The sequence below is a fragment of the Emydura macquarii genome, unplaced genomic scaffold (genome assembly GCF_026122565.2).
Source record: "Emydura macquarii macquarii isolate MOO-44397 ecotype Brisbane River unplaced genomic scaffold, CSIRO-AGI_Emac_v2 contig_2846, whole genome shotgun sequence".
Lineage (NCBI taxonomy): Eukaryota > Metazoa > Chordata > Testudines > Chelidae > Emydura > Emydura macquarii.
In genome coordinates this window covers 1,422,986-1,439,482 of record NW_027132983.1, presented here as the reverse complement: position 1 = coordinate 1,439,482, position 16,497 = coordinate 1,422,986, and the positions used below count along the sequence as shown (strand labels likewise).

Here is a 16,497-nt window from a genome sequence, read left to right as displayed (position 1 = left end):
AATCACTTAACTGTGGAAGAGTTAACAGGTGCTGCTCGATGGAGGAGGGGGGAAATTCAGCACATAGTGCTTAAAGAGCAGGAGATGAGAAAGAGAGATATTACTGCCACAAAAAATAAATAAAAAAGGAAATAAACTCACCCCCATTACCTCAATTGTGCATTAAATTGCAAGAAGCGAATTAAGTGATATAATTTGTTATTTAACAATGCAAACACCAAAGAGAGGAAATAATGAACTTTCTATGTATGAAGAGGGCAAGAAACAACTCAGACATTATTTGTCTAATATAGTAAGAAATTCATTAAATAGCCCGTTAGTAGCCATGATTTAAATGCAATTCTCTGAACTGATAATGAAACAGATTAAGCTGTCGATTTAATTAAAAGCAAATTCACAGAAATGGCTGATGCTCATTTTAAACCATTTGTGCTAAGGCAAACGAAATAAGCCTCTATTTTACAGCATGGCTGAGGAGCTGTAGGGAGTGTGTTCTTGAAACACAAAGAAAACTTTATGATTAAGTAGCCACATAACCAGTCTATGGAAAAATCCATACAGACACGAAGGGAATCACGCTTCTTTTCTTAAAGGAAAAAAACGAAGAGCAAAGAACAAAATGAGATTTGCATATGGTTCTAGGAGAGCTAGCTTCCACAGCCTGACTCTCGGAGTTGTGCCAGAAGGCATTTGAGACACAGTCAAGGAAGATGGAAATAACAGAACTAATACTTGGCACGTCTGTAGCTCTGTTCGTCTGACAATTTGAAAGCACTCTACAAACGCTATTAAGCCACACAGAACTCCTTGCATGTCAGATGAGAGATGATGTGGTCCAAAGGATGGAGAACGGAGGTCTTCTTGCTCTGTTCTTGGCTCTGTTGGATGACCTTGGGCAAGACACTTTCCCTGTCTGTCCTTCTGTCTACATACCTGCCCTTTGTCTCGTCTATTGTGCCTATCTGTTACTGATGGCAGGAATGGTCTCTCGTGCATGTACAATGTATCACATGGTCCAGAATTTCGTTGGGGTCTCTGGGTGCTACTCTAATACAAATAACTAACAACAGTAATGGGATATGCCCGCCACTGACATGCAGTCAGAGTTGGCATGGAACATAACAGCTATTTAACACATATATATTTACAGTAGTGCTCGTTGGCCCTAACTGAGATCAGGGCCCATTCTGCTTGGAGTACGTATCCACAATTGAAGACAATCCTTATCCCTATAAATTGGAAAACTGACAAAGGACGAGAGAAAGGGACCATTACTTTCATCTTACAGATAGGGATCTGAGATACAAAGACATTAAGTGATTTGCCCAGGGTCACATAGGGAGTCTGTGGCAGAGCTGAGAACTCACTCTACAGTCTCTCAATTTTAAGCCCAGTGTTTTAACCTCCAATTTTCTATACAGTAATAGTAGGAAACTATTAAGGGCAGGAAATGATAAGAAATACCATATTCTCTCTGTAATTTGGATAGGCAGCAAATTATTAGGTCTAGTCAAAAATGGGAAGCATTTCATGAAAACAATGGTTCTCAGAATGTTTCACAAAGAAGTTTCAAATTTTATTTTTTAATATAATAAAGAGATATTCACCCTCTTCCCTTTTTATCTTCTTTCCAATCTCCTGAAAAAGAGAGGGGAAAGGAAGAGAAGGGGAACACAACACACCCCCACCCCCCAAATGTGATTATTTTTTTCCAATGAAAATTTTGGAAATTTCGTTGGGGAAAAAAAAAAACTCATTTGAAAACTTGACAACTTTCATTAAAAACGTGTTTTGAACAAAAAGATTCAACCAAATCCAAAATGGAGTTTGGCTAAGACACCACAATCCTTCTAGAAAAGGCAGTTGGATCATTAGCGACTGGAAGCCATCAAAGTTTCTGTTGTACCCCTCTGCCTAACAAAGCACACCTTTAGCAACAAGTGGCATACTGAAGCCTGGGTTTGCCACCACCTCAGAAGAGCATCACCCACTAAATTACCACAGCTGCTGCTTTCTTGCATGGGTCCTTTATTCAAATACTGACCTGGCTTGATGCTGCAGAGCTTGCAAGAGCTGATGAGTTCATAGCCTAATGAGACAGGGCTGCAGGCTACAGCATAAGCACCCGAAAAGCGGCTGGAAGATGATTATCTGAACTAACCTCCCAAGGCTCACTCCTGTATAGTTACTATCAGAATGTGAAGTAATTTATCACTGAAACAGGGCAGCTGAACAAGTTAAACAAAGCCAAAGAACTAAAATTCAAAGCAGTCCAATTCCCCCTATTGCCTATGGGCTGAAAACACACAGCCAGGGGTCTGATGGATACGTGACAGATGAATCATCCTTTGTTTGAACTAGTTCTTTTAGTCGTCATTTTCTTTGTCAACCAAACTCTCCTTTATAATATCAGACCTTCTATACCAACAGCATCATGGTTCTAATTTTCCACAGCCATGCAAAGCATCTCACACAGGTTATGTAGGGGTCTCACCGCTGCCAAGTAGCCTCCATACTAGTCTTCAGTCTTGTTCCACTGCTCTTTTCTAGCTCACCTGAAAACAGTTTCCTTTGTAGTCAGCACTTTACAAGAGGAAAGGACCATTTTCATCACATAAGCCATCCCAGAACTAACATGCTCTAGAGGCAATTCTTCATCCTTACAACTTCCCTGCTAGATGTCCCCCTCCTCACCACATGCAGCTTGCCCTTGGAAACGTTGCAGCCTTCCTCCGTTAGGTATTCCTTTTGGCTCCCATCTTAACCATGTCTCCAAGGGTCTTAGACTTGGTTGAGACACACGAAGGGAGATGATCCAGTTCTCTCGAAGAAGGTGGTTTGTCAGGGCTTTTCAAATTCCACAATAATTATTAAACTATAAGCGGTTTGGGACAATGCTACTACGTGTACAATGTCTAGCACAATGGGGTCTCCATCTCAGTTGTTGTCTCCAGGCTCTCCTGTAATACAATGATAAACAGAAATGCCAGAGCAACATCATGTAACATGATTAAGGCCGTTACTAATTACATTCTCAGATGGAAATATTGTTTCTCCAGAGGTGCTCGAGCTACAGAATTCAGACACACATTTCAAACAGCCCAAAACTCAGAGGTTTTGATTTGGGACCCAGCTCAACTTGAAATAAAAAAAAACCCAAAACATTTGGAATTAACCAGGTAAGTCAGAAATCATATGCAGCTTCTCCCCCCACCCCTCAAACCTTCACCACCATTTTTTTTTAAAACCTATTGTCATTTAGCAGTTGAACAGCTCCAGGCAAAGGAATTTCAAACCTGTTCTACTAGTATAGCCTCAGCCTCTTTTTGGAAGACAGGAGACATTCTCTACCCCCTGAACCTCAGCAGTCAAATTATAATTTTGCAGATCCAAACCCCAGGATGATTTAGATCTGGGATCATTTTATCCAAGCCACCAAAGCATGGGATACAGATATAACAACAGCCACAGGAAACAAGGGATCTGACACCTGCCATGTGACATGGTATAACCTGTCAGGGCCAGAACATAGAGTTGAATTGTCTGTTGCCACCAGTGCCATGTCTTGAGTATGGCCTATTTTTACATCCATTCTGTTCCATGCAAGAACAGAACCATCCAGTCATTAAGGGGAGACAATAAGTCACAATCTACAGCACTGCTGACTGAGCAAAATTTAATGCTGTTTTGAAAAGCTGTGTTGCTACATCCATTCAACTCAGAAACAAAAACAAAAGTCAGGTGTTGGGTGCCAAACTCATATGGACCAGAAGGAAGCAACACGTCTGCATGAACCCTTGCAAAGTGGTACTACTTCTGTCCCCTCAACTCCTTTATATTCCTCTCCATGACAGGTACATTCCCTGGGGTCCCAGGCTGATAAAGCCAGGTTAGCTTGTTGCTAGGTCACAGCAATTCCTTCTTTTCTATGCTTTTGTTCCCTCTTCTCTCTAGGCCCTTTGCTGCGGTAATAGTGGTGTCCTGGCTAGACACTAGGGTAACCAAACATGTAGGGGAATGCCCTACATAATGATTGGTCTCTCTCCCAGAGCACTGGGGCAGCCAAGGATCAGGCATGGATCTACGTGGTTTCTAGTTAGCTACTGTACTAGAGAAGCAGAAACAGTCATTGTAGTAGGAGCTGGACCAAGCTGTTCCGCCCAGAAGTCAACCTTTGCCTTTCTTGAAATTGACAGTATAAGAGTTCCTGGAAGGACCACAGCCTCTGGTTAAAACCAGGACCTTCTAATGGCAGCAGGCAAGAGCATCATTTTTCAGTCATCAGTCAATTACAGAGAAGATATCTTGGCCATAGTTTGAGGCATTGTCAGAGCTCTTGATCTCATTGTCCATCCATGTTAATTAATCAAACTTAATTTGTGGTTTTTTCTTCCTCATAATAGAACTGCTGGCTTTCAATGGGAACATAAGGGTGGCAGAGTGAGGCCGCTGCTGGGCTCCTGATCAGCTGAGCTGTTGCTGCAGTCTCTTTTTGGAGGTGGGGTGATGGCTGGCTGGGTTAGTTTATTGGATTTGCTTCCCCCTCTCACTCCCTCACAGGAGGAGTTCACAGGTCTAATGAGGACCCAGAGATCAAAGATCAGTTCTGGAGACAAGCAGGCTCCAGCTGGTCAAAGCTTTCCAGCATGCAGAGCCACCATCCGTAACTTGGGCAGGTTGTAGTTCATGAAATGTTCCCTACACTGCCACATTTTGAAGGAGCTTCCCCACTGCTGTAAAATACACAGAATCTATCGATATAATTAATGTTTTAATCAATCAGTTAGAGAATCCCCAAACCTTTGCTTTACCTACTCCGGGTGGTATTTATAGATGTTAAGTGCACTTCTGTGATTATTTGGTGGCACTAAATCTTTTTACCCAAGAAAGAATATCTAGTAACTAAATTCTCCGTTGCTGGGCATAGAGGATGCAGAAGTCCCATATATAATCAAGAATATATGTATTACATATACAAAACTCTCTTCATCCTGCATAAAACCAGCTTTGGAATGAATGTGATCATTTTTTGTAGCATGTATCAACCCAACAACAATAATTTAGGAATGGAAACAAAGAAATACTATAACCACTTGAGATTGCTGGGATAGTTTATGTGGGCAGCGTAACAGTCAAGATGGAATTGCCCAGGACACCAGAGATAAACATTCCTACTCTTCCAAAAAGGACCCCAGGAACTTAGGGACCATGAGAGGTCAGGATCTCCATTTGATATTTCACCCAAACGCTCTCATCTCCAGAAGGCCTCTAACAGCTTGCCAGGACATTTGTTCAGTAGTCACTTAGCAAAAAAAGGAATGCCACCTCCTCTCCTGATCAAAAGTTCCTGGGCCAGGAGTACCCCTCCTGCATTTCCACTGAAGGGATTCTGATGGAGCTCCACCCGGGATGAATTTGGTCCTATGTGTTGAAAGCAAGCTTAGTTCTCAGCAGAACTGTCTCTTTAGAAAAGATGTTTACCCTACTCCCATAAGCTTGCAGTGGCAATGTTACCCTAGCTATCATAGGAGGGGTGGGATCATCAGGTGCTAGAGGGGGTTCCTGGCACAGAACATCTTGGTATGGAAAGAAGACACAATGGAAAATTATAGAGATATAAAGGAAAACACAAACACAAAGGTGTTCCCATTTTGTTGCAAAATTGAGAGAGAAAATTGTTCCAAATGATTTTTAAACAAGGATTCAAACTATCACTCCTACACAAAGGTTAACAGCTCAAGATCTTCACCAAGAACCCTGGAAATGACTGAAGAATTGTCTCCTTTATAAAATTCTGGGTAACAACCTACCAAAATTTTGGCTAGGAAGCAGGTTACTTTCCATAGTCATGAATTTGATCCAGGGCAAAATCAAAACAGCCAACATAGCTATGGGATATGAACATCGCAACATTTGGCTTCCCGAGAACCTTGGGGTGGGGAGGGGGAAATCAAGAATTTGGGGGGGTTGCTGAGGCAGAAATGTGTAAAAGCAGCTTTTTGCTAATGAAATTGCCTTTCATTTTCACAATTAGAAAACAAAACATTCTTTGGCCTTCCACATATAACCTCAGAAGCAGGGTCTCTCATCAGAGAGAAGTTTTGTCTCATTTTCTAGTGATTTGTCTGATCTGGTTTTACATGTCCCAGTGGCTGGGTTTCCACTACTCTTGGGAGACTATTCCACAGGCAACTTATGAAAAAGCACTAGTTCCCCCAAGACAAAAGCTGAAGCTAGCAGATCTAATGCCAGAAGGTTTTGCACACATTTTCCTTGTCTCAGAATTACACCTAGATGCACCTCCTTTGGCTAAAATAAGCTATTCCTCCTCCTTTTTAGGGTTCAGTTGTGGAATCCTGGCTCTCATTGGACAATAAGTTGGAAGGTGTTGCTATGTATTAAATTAAGATTCATATTCAGAAAATGTTGAGGCCAGAAGGGAGCACTGTGATCTCATCTGACCTTTAAGATTGGGAACAATGTCATCTACAGACCATCTACATGAAAGAGGGGATATTTACAAACACTATTAGCAGAATACTTTTGATTTTTCTTACAAACTTAATCCACCTTCCTCTCCACCACCATGGAAGGACTGTATTGAGTTCATTGACTTTGTTACAATCTCTATTTTAGAAGGTGTGACTTCCTTTACTTTGCAATATCTATTTATGTGCGATTGTCCTAATAATTGGTTACAACATTTTTTAAAAGTGCTGTAACACCTTGGCAATGTATGTTTGTTTTACTCTATGTGGCTGACACGCTGGCCGTTACTGCTCTTATCTATCTCTTAGCTCACAAAGTGGAGATCTGGTGCTTTGCACCTAAAGGTACCAGGTTCAATCCCTGCTGATTGATGCACCCAAGGGATTGTTACAACACATTGCATATTTCACAGATAGGAAGCTGAGACCCAGAAACATTTGCCCAAGGTCACACAGTCAGGAATAGAAAGCAGGTTTCCTGCCTCCCATTATTCTAATTATAGGCAATAGGTTATTCCAGGGATAGGACAGACAACAATGCTAATAGCATTAAAACTTATTCAGGATCAGATAAGGAACAAAATACATGCTAGTGGCTGTAGCAAACCTGCTGTTAATTCTCTATTCCATCTCCCAAAAGACAGCTATTATTATGCATTTATGATGCATTCTAGGATTGGATCTATCCATCATAACAAGTATATTGAGAAATCAATTAGGTGAACTTGTTGTTATGTTTTAATTGAAGATGGCTGGATAAGTGGAAAGTTAAATGCTATTTATTCTTTGATACTCTAATAAGGAACTATATCTAAAAGCCTTTCATATTAAACACAACAGCCATAGGAATGTAAGATTCACCAAAAAGGATTAGACATTTTCCATCTAGTCTCATATCCTGACTTTTGCACAAGCCTATATCACAGACTGCAAAAGCCAGAAGGGACCATTATGATAATCTTTTCTGATCTCCTTTATAATATAGGCTATATAGACCTTCCCCAAAATAATTCCTAAAGCATATATCTTTCAGAAAAATATCCACTCTTCATTAAAAAATTGCCAGTAAGGGAGAATCCACCGTTATCTTTGGTAAATTATTCTAATAGTTAATCACTCTCTCTATTAAAAATTGACGCCTTATTTCCAGCCTAAATTTGTCTAGGTTCAACTTCCAGTCCTTGGATCCTGTTATAGCTTTCTCAACTACATTGAAGAGCCAATTATCAGATATTTGTTCCCCATGTAGGTAGTTATAGCCTGTAATCAAGTCACCCTTTAACCTTCCCTTTGTTAAACTAAACAGATTCAGCTCCCTGAGTCTATCACTAGAAGGCAGGTTTTCTAATCCTTTAATCATTTTTGTGGCTCTTCTCTGAATCCTCTCCAGTTTACCAACATCCTTCTTGAATTATGCCCAAGACCAAACATCTACTCTGCAATGAAACAGCCCCATAGCCTGAGCCCTGAAAGCCCGAGCCAGCTGACACAAGCCAACCGTGGGTTTTTAATTGCAGTGTAGACAGACCATAAGAAATAAATGAATTCTGTATCTTTGGTGTCCGTGTTTTGATTTAGTAAATTCTCATTCACCAGGAACATAATATGGAAGTTTCAACTGCTCTTCAACAATGTATTTTGTACTTGAGGAGCTGCCTTGAAAAGAGTTGAGCCCAACTAGCTCTTAAACCTTTGTTAACATTCACGGTTGACAATCGGGACAAAGTGTGCTAGAGGAAATAGGACATCAGTTATCTAGTCCCATCAACAATCACACCAGGGTGAACTGCTTTTAAAAGTGACTCTGTTTAAACTGCACTCCAAATTTGATTTACTCTCTCCAACCCCATTTTGAACACCCAGGGACCTGTCTACACTAGGGGAAGTTTTTTCAGGATTTCCCAATAGTTCAGCTCCAGTGTGGTAGCAATACCGGGAGCCCCAGTGTAGACAGACCATGGACGTTTTTAATCACCTTATCATGGGTTAGAGCAGAATTAAGTGATTCAGTGTTAGGAACTATCTGATCCATGTTAGGGGACCAAAGCAATAGTATGGACAGGACTTAAATGTCTCTAAAATTGGAAATAGCTTAACAAAGTGTCAGAAAAAGGCAAGATAAGTCTAGGTGAAAGAACAAGTTCCAATTTACAAATTCTGACACCTGTAACCAGCTAAGCACATTTACAGCGAGTTACCTTTCACAAGGGGTCACATGAGCATTTACTTCAGCTTCGATCTATATTGCTCCTGCACACCAAACTTTGCTTTCAGGATCTGGGTTCAAACAAATCCCAAATCTCAATGTGAAATGACTAGTGTACCTCCCGGATTTGGCATCGAAAGTGCAATTGTCATTTTGATGGAAAGGTAAAGAACAATATCCTAGGTTCGTTTGAACCCAGAATTATAAACATGTTTCTCTGGTTACAGGTGCACTGCACTCGCTCCCTTGCAAATTGATAATTAGCACTCTGCCCTTGGCTATCTCAGCACTCCAATCTCACGTGACATGGGGTACTCAGGGTTCAGGAAGATAGAATGGCAGCCTTGGGGCCTAGCAGGGATAGAGACAATCAGACCTGATAAACCCACAGAGCATTGCTTAAGGGTAGCAGGTCCTGTGAGAACAGGCAGGAGGAGCTGTTGGGATGAAGGGGGGAGCCAATGGGAGGGTTTATAGAGAAGGAGCCATGTTGAGGAAGAAGGGCAAGAGCATGTGGAAGGAAATCAAGATTTTTTTTAAAAGAGCAGACGAGGACGTTGTTTATCCATTGTTCAGGTCCCAGCTGTCCCCTTTTTAGAATTGGCTTCATCATCACCGCAGATGCAGCCCCCACCATAGAAGACTCCATCCACTTCATATCGAGATGCCATCAGTCAAGGCTACTGCAGCCATCGCTGGCTGAGATGAGCTGCCAGAGGCTCCCTTTGTAATGCACCAGCACCCCTCCTCAGTCCCAGGGCATGTGGCACAGCACTCTCACTGGGGGAGCTGGCCCAGACTGAGAGAGACCAGACACGGATCGGATCTTCCATGCATCACACCTAGACCTGATCAGTCCAGAGTCCTCACTTTGCAGCTGACTTTCCAATATCGGCTTCTTCTGGGTATTCCCTCACCAGCATCCTTTTCCTGATTCGTTTGATCCTGTCCCTCCACCCCTGTTTTTTTGGCATTTTCTTCCCTTTCTGGCTCACTTCTCAGAAAACTTGCTGATCTAATCAAACATTTTTCTTCCCTTAGTCCAGCTCCCATTCCCAGAAGACCTATTTCTGCTGGTCTATTGTTTCCCTCTCTCTCCATTTTCCTGTAACTGCGTCTGTCATGATCCGCACTTCCAAACAGCAATGAGTCACATGAGCTACTCTTCAGGGACCCTGTTCAGGAAAGGGTCTGCACAATATTTGTTTCCCGTCTTGTTCTAGGAGGGTGCACCCCACTGCCACAGCAACACAGCAGCAGAATGCTGACAAGTCTATGACTAGAGCAGAGTTAGCAGCACCAACTAGCTGGTAATTAATTAATTGTTCAATACAAAATATTCATTTTGCCAGCCTCCTAGATTTAGGAAGCACATTGCATTTGAGTGGCAAATGGCTAGTGAATTTTAAAACTAATGAGATCACCGTAGTGTATCTACATAATTCAAATTTCAACTAAATCCCACTTAAAGTACATTTCAATCCTAGCCAGAGGGCAGCAAGGCAGAAGAAATTGCTGGCTATTTGGGTTGTGTGGTTGGTCACCTTAAATCATGTGGTATTGTTTGGATGGGATTAAACATTTTAAACAAGCAAATCGATAATGGCAGAGATCCTGGTATTAGTTTACAGGTAAATCATCACTCATGATCAAATCTGTCAAACTTTTAGGATTTGTAGTTCCCTTTCTCCCAAGACACAGGGGCTGTCCAAGTACTTGTGAATAATGAAAATTTTGCTTCATGGACTGCAGGGACAATTTTTTATGAATCAGCTTTTTTACTTCTTGAGCAGGTAGCATGTGCCAACATAAGAAGGGGGTCCTATGGTCACCCCTCCATATAAGTCAAACGTTCATACTATTAAATTGTAAACCTCTTCAGGGACAGACCGTCTTTTTGTTCTGTTTGTACAGCACCTAGCACAATGGGGTCCACAACTAGGGCTCCTGGATATAGTAATACAAATAATAAATACATAAATAATGAGAGCCACACGAACGTTCATGGGCCATGGTGAGTAATAGCATGGACCTCCAAGAGTTAATTTGTTTTTTGCTGCTCTTACTGTTTAGCCAAAAACTCTGCAGTGCTCAAGTAAGAATAAGTCTATATGGAGATAACTGGGAGGATGAACTTCCCCCCTCTGCAAGAAGAGCAGGAATGATAGTCTCCTTTAGATAAACTCTTGAATCCCAGCAGAGTCAACTGAATTCCACAAACAAGATACAAACACAGACAGGAATTACTCCACTTTCCCCAACACTGGAATGCAAGCCGCCTTTCGGGTGGAACATGGCAGCTGTTGAACAGCACATAGTAATGCTATGTTCCAGGAGTAGACCAGCACAGGGGACATACGTAATGGAGATTCAGGAAGTTATTATTCATTCAGCTGCAGTGCTGAGCAAGCAGTTGGTTGTTTGTGCTCTTGTCACTAAGTTCATTGCCTTCATAAAAAGCTACACAACAACAGTAGTTTAGGTCAGGCAGGGAAGCTGAATAACTTCATCAGTTGAGACTGCCAAGGGAGTGGGAGTCAGGATGGAAATAGCCAAGCTGGAATTTGGCCAGTGCACAGAGGCAAACACCTTTCATTGGAAGGAAAAAGCCAGGGAAAATTTAAAGCCTCCAGGAGATGAGGACAATTGTTTCATCTTGTTTGAAAGAGGCCACTTCTAGCAGCAGAGCTCCCCACTAGCATCGTGAAACATTCTTTTCTGGGCAACGTTTAACTTGATCTTCAAATACCAGCCAAGAATGCATTTGGCAATAATCTGAGATGTCCGATAATGAAAACCAGACAAAGGTTTCCACTCTGTTGCTGAGCTTTATCCCTGCCACGGTACCCTTTGACCCGGCATCAGAACATAAGAGCCTACATCCAGGAAGATTTAATGAAGGCTATTCTATCATGCTGACAAAGGGGAGTAAGGTGGAGAGCAGGAATAAAACAAAATGGATTTTTTAAAAAAACAGATGTATTTCCAGCAGAGAATGTGGATGGCGTCTTCTAAATGGTCCCATTTTGGGGGATTTGCCCCCCACCCACGTACTTGCAGGCAAACTATAACATGAATCTGAGAGGGTGAGGCCAGAAAAAGGGCTATGCTTTGCAGCTGCATTTGTCTCTCTCAGAAGGTCCCATTTGTATTGCCTTGGCTTGGTCTTTTAGCTAAAGAGGAAGATTAAACTGATGTCATTTCCTCACCGATTCCACGTATATGCAACATTGCCAGGAAAAGCTCTCTCAGTTCATTGCAAAGACAGACACAGGCCCTGTCAGCTACAGAATTAGTGGAATTAGCCTTATAGAAATATAAAATATAAAGGGTTTTGGGGCACTGGTCTCAACAAACTGATCCTGGGAAGATGCATTTCCTTAAGAAAGAGCTAATCACAAAAAGCTGGCCTTCAAAAGCACCTTGATGACTGTATCAGTCAGACAGTGATATGATCTGCCAGGAGGAGGGATCATATCTGGTCATTAGTGACAGGGGAAAGTAGCCAGCATCATTGCTCTTGGCAGGTTATGTTTGAGATTGCTAGATTTGCTGGCTGAATAGAATTAGACACATCCACAAAGACATCCATGCACTTAAATCCAGATCTTTTCCTTCATCGCCACGTTATTCACAAGTTCACTCCTCCTTGGGCTGCAATTTGCTCAGCTCTCCCAAGCTAAATATTGCTCAGTAGTCAGAAAGGAGAGCTCCAAGGTTGGGGATGGGGGAGGAAACCAAAGAAAGTGGTGCCTGCCAAGTCAATAGGTGGACCTTTTTTCTTGCAGACAATCCCAAGCGTTGTGCGGGGGTCAAGAGGATAATAGTGATGCCATCTTGAGAAAAGACACCCTGTCAAGGCCCTGACCGCATGGCGCATTCTGCAAGAGTGGAACAGTGCCCTCCGCAGAGTCTAGCTTTGGTAATGAGTCTGTCCTGTCTGCTGACAATTCCCCTTAGCATTTCAACTGGGGAAAGGATTCTTTATTTCCCCTCATACAAACCCTTCTGTATTAGTATTGAATATGTGCATTATGGTCCCATTTTGCTATGCACAGTAAGGCACAGTAAAAAGCCTCTCTCAAACCATGTCTGTATTATCATCTTCATTTTACAGATAGGAAACTGGGGCACAGAGAGATAAAGTAACTCGCCTGAGGTCACAATGGGAGTTTGGGAATTGGACCCAGATCCCCTGACTCCCAGTGTGGAGCCTTAATCACAAACCATCCTTCCTGTCATTGTTCTGCTGCCTCATTTCACCCCAGAGGCTCCTGCATTTCACGGATCTGTACAGTACCTGGGGATCCTTCGGAATGGAAGAGTTTGTGGATTACAACCCTCTCATTTAGTTTTTACACTGACAACAGGAATAAGATGTTAAAGAAATTAATTACTATGTCCCCAAGAATTGAAATTGCCTGGAGGCCATTCCTGAATGAACTACCCTTGGGATTCTTTCAAAAGCATCACCTGTGCTTCTGCTTCCTTCTGAAGGCAGAAGGGGTTAATAATACACTTCTCCATCTCTCCCATCTTAGTTGGCTCAGAGCTCCTGGAACACCATGTCTCAGTAAGCTGTTCTCAGCTAGGAACCTTATTGCCACAAGCACAGGTTCTATAACAGCCCAAAGGATATATAACCATCCACTGATCCTGGGCCAAACTCATTGCTGGCAAAAGATGGGACACAGGTCCATTGACTTCAGTTGAGTTGATCCCATCTGTTCCAGAAGTGAGTTTGGCTCAAGCTTCACAAGAACACATTAGAATCATAGAATCATAGAATATTAGAGTTGGAAGGGACCTCAGGAGGTCATCTAGTCCAACCCACTGCTCAAAGCAGGACTAACCTCAGCTATATCATCCCACCCAGGGCTTTGTCAAGCCTCACCTTAAAAACCTCTAAGGATGGAGATTCCACCACCTCCCTAGGTAACCCATTCCAGTGCTTCACCACCCTCCTAGTGAAAAACTTTTTCCTAATGTCCAACCTAGACCTCCCGCCCTGCAACTTGAGACCGTTGCTCCTTATTCTGTCATCTGCCACCACCGAGAACAGCCTAGCCCCATCCTCCCTGGAACCCCCTTTCAGGTAGTTAAAGGCTGCTATCAAGTCCCCCCTCATTCTTCTCTTTTGCAGACTAAACAAGCCCAGTTCCCTCAGCCTCTCCTCATAAGTCCTGTGCTCCAGCCCCCTAATCATTTTCGTTGCCCTCCACTGCACTCTCTCCAACTTGTCCACATCCTTTTTGTAGTGGGGGGCCCAAAACTGGACACAATATTCTAAATGCGGCCTCACCAATGCCGAATAGAGGGGAATAATCACTTCCCGTGACCTGCTGGCAATGCCCCTCCTAATGCAGCCCAATATGCTATTAGCCTTCTTGACAACCAGGGCACACTGCTGACTCATATCCAGCTTTTTATCCAGTTACCCCAGGTCCTTTTCTGCAGAGCTGCTGCCCAGCTCATCGGTCCCCAGTCTATAGCTGTGCATGGGATTCTTCCTTCCTAAGTGGAGGACTCTGCACTTTTCTTTGTTGAACCTCATTAGATTTCTTTTGGCCCAATCCTCCAGTTTGTTTAGGTTACTCTGTATCCTATCCCTACCTTGCAGGGTATCTACCACTCCCCCCAGCTTAGTGTCGTCCGCAAACTTGCTGAGGGTGCAATCCACCCCATCCTCCAGATCATTAATAAAGATGTTGAACAAAACCGGCCCCAGGACCGACCCCTGGGGAACTCCGCTTGTGACCGGTTGCCAGCTAGACATGGAGCCATTGATCACTACAATTACAGAAAGTGAAAGAAAAACACTAAAGACATTTAACAAAATTCCTCTCTTTGGACTTACTTCTAGTCCTCTGGAATCAATGGGAGTTTTGGATAGCACCCTGAGAAAACAAAACAATTCTTCTAAATGCAAAAGGGCACTTTCTTAGAAAAGCAAAACCAAAGAAAACCAAGCAAAAAACTCAGTCATTGAGTTAACACTTCCCCATCACCTAGTCTGACCTCCTACAAGGTCCTACAGACACCATAGAATTTCATGTAGTAAGTCCTCCATCAGGCCCATGTCTTGTGGCTGAACTAGAGCATCTCTTTTAGAAACACAACCAGTCTTAATTTAAAAACTCCACACAATGGTGTATCCACCATATCCCTTGGCAATTTGTTCCAATGCTCAAGAACTGTCACTGTTAAAAATATGCACCTGATTTCTAGCCTGAATTTGTCCAGCTTCAGCTTCCAGCCACTCGTTCCGACTGTCTGCCTTTATACATATGCAGGAATCATTCCACCCACCAAAAAAGTGCAACCACTTCTGTTCACTGGTACACTCAATAATGTTACACAAGTGTTTAGGGCAGGAAGTGAAGAATGCAGCATTCCATTGGAAATGTTGTGTGGAGGCAGAATGCAATTACTCAGACAGGAGATTGACCAGGAGATCCTGGGTCAGCATTAAAGCACCGTTTGCTTTGTAATTAAGATTTGCACACAGAGATAAAGACTGGCTTGGTGCAGACCACATCCCCGAGGCATCATGCTTGCTGAGGGTTCCAAGATGGTGTCCAGAAGCAAACAGGCAAGCAGCCAATCCTCCATTTCACTGCCTCCTGTGACAGACAGCACGGTATCAGACATAGAACTAACAGGAAATGTGGTAAGTTGGCAAGTGCCATTGAGGACTTGGGGAAGGATTTTTGCAGATGTTCCTCCTGCCTGCTTATGTCTTCACCTTGCATAGGATCATATTGTGGAGGCAGAGACACCAGCAGCAACTTAGTGTTATCAGACTCACAAATCACAGAAGCAAAGCGGTCACCGGTAGGAAAGATTTCTCATCGGATATTAATATCATCCTATGTTAAAGCCTAACACATCATTCACTGTACACTCCATCCCTGCCAAGCTCTACAGGAGTCTGTGCAATGCACTGAAACTGTTCTTCCTCTTATTGCAATCATGATTGAGAAAGAGGCAAACACTACATATAAACCTCCCCCCAAACACACACACACACACACACACACACACACACACACACACACACACACAGAAAATATTTATGATCCAAAGAACTCAACAGGGAGCTTGCCTGCAGCTGGGGTCTGGGTTTGGATTTTAGTGCTTTATGAGGACTCCAACCTAACTGCACTGCTCTGAAATTCCTCCTGATCTAGAGATTACAAGGATGAAGATACAAGCCTGGAAGAGCTCACAGGAACAGTTTACTGCACTCATTGTGCCAGGTCCCAGGGTCTGGCTCCTGTGTGCCAGGCACAATTCCAGGAATGGGGTGCCAGAGAAATGGCTCTGTGATCGATGACCTGCCAGGTATTAGTCTGGTCCGGAGAAGCAACTTAAAGCATCCTCAGGATTCTCAAAGGGCCTGATTCAAAACTCCTCAACTTCAATGGTAGACTCTTAAGTGGCTCCAGCTACGCAGGTTTCCAAGAGGCTCTTCTGGCAGCTGGGACCAGTGCAGCAATGCTCCAACCAGGCACCCCTCACATTCAAAACACATACTGAGGCCTGGAAAGGAGGGGTAACAGACAGCTGGGGTAGCCAGTTGTATGCCAGCCAGGGATCCCCCTATGCCAGGCCTATCCGTGGGAGGAGGGCAAAGCAGGCAGAATAGGGAGCTAAGAGGCAGCCCACTACATTTTCTTCCCAGTTTCTCTGTATTAACAGAGCAAACCTTGAGCTCCTGGATTTCCTTCCCTGATCATCCTCAGTCCTGCTCTCGCTCACATCCCTGGGTTGAGTATGTGAGTGAGCGACAACATGGGTGAG

At 43.1% G+C, this 16,497-nt stretch overlaps 1 long non-coding RNA gene across 1 annotated transcript in view; it reads right to left on the bottom strand.

Annotated features, from left to right (window-relative positions):
* Positions 1–1,557: 1,557 nt before the first annotated feature.
* The window catches only part of LOC137166387 (uncharacterized), a 91,662-nt gene continuing 76,722 nt past the window's right edge, over positions 1,558–16,497 (bottom strand). The window contains exon 3 of the long non-coding RNA XR_010923681.1: positions 1,558–2,960. This is a non-coding gene — a long non-coding RNA (uncharacterized lncRNA). The remainder of the gene's footprint in view (positions 2,961–16,497) is intronic.